The 962-nt window shown below is 53.0% G+C and overlaps 1 non-coding gene across 1 annotated transcript; it reads left to right on the top strand.

Moving 5' to 3' along the window:
* Positions 1-353: 353 nt before the first annotated feature.
* Positions 354-492, top strand: LOC114805978. Its single transcript, XR_003754109.1, has one exon. It is a non-coding gene; the product is annotated as a small nucleolar RNA SNORA7 (small nucleolar RNA).
* The last annotated feature ends 470 nt before the right edge of the window (positions 493-962 follow it).

Here is a 962-nt window from a genome sequence, read left to right as displayed (position 1 = left end):
GGAGACACAGGGGAATCAGGTTGTCCCACGTGGGGCTCACAGTCTTAATCCCCATTTTACAGATGAGGTGACTGAGGCCCGGAGAAGTCAAGTGACTCGCCCACTGTCACACAGCTGACACGTGGCAGAGCTGGGATTCGAACTCATGACCTCTGACTCCAAAGCCCGTGCTCTTTCCAATGAGCCACGCTGCTTCTCGTAGATGAAAATTAGTCATCTCGCTGGTTCCCAAGAGATGCTGGTCCAAAATAAGATGACAAGGAGGGGTGGATGACCGGCACTTAAGGAGCTCGGGGCTGGGACCCCTAGGCCCCACTGACAGAGTTAGAATTATGGTGATTATTACGTGCTTTCCCCTTTCAGGGTGGCGCCTGGAGAGTTGCCAGTCCTCTACCAGTCTCGACTACGGGAGGGAGAGTCAAGCAGAGGCCTGTCCATTCCATTCCTAGCTTGGGCAGCGGCTAGTGAGTTGGAAGGCAATCTGCCACAAGGCAAGATTCGCCTGGGCTGGGCAGTGGCGGCACAGGCGAGAGTCCAGGGTGGAGACTCAAGTTGACCGCGCAGAAGGAAGCAGCGGTAAACCGTATTTCCGTATTTTCTCCCAAAAAAACTCCATTCATTCAGTCATATTTATTGAGCGCTTACTGTGTGCAGAGCACTAAACTCTGCGGACACACGACCAGAACGACTGCAGCCAGAGGTGGGGCGTTCTGGGAGAGACGCGTCCGTGGCGTCGCTGCGGGTCAGCGACGACTCGACAACCCAAGACAAGATCGCGTGCTTACTACGTGTCTGGATTCTGTTCGGCTCTTGGCCAGTCACAGACATTTTGTACATGTTAAGCAATGTTAATAATAATAATTAACATTTATGGTATTTGTTAAGCGCTTGCTGTGTGCCAGGCACTATACTAAGGGCTGGGGTGGATCCAAGAGAATCAGGTTGGACACAGTCCCCGTCCC

Source organism: Ornithorhynchus anatinus, chromosome 20 (assembly GCF_004115215.2).
Source record: "Ornithorhynchus anatinus isolate Pmale09 chromosome 20, mOrnAna1.pri.v4, whole genome shotgun sequence".
In the NCBI taxonomy this organism is placed as follows: domain Eukaryota; kingdom Metazoa; phylum Chordata; class Mammalia; order Monotremata; family Ornithorhynchidae; genus Ornithorhynchus; species Ornithorhynchus anatinus.
This window is presented reverse-complemented; position numbering and strand designations above follow the sequence as displayed.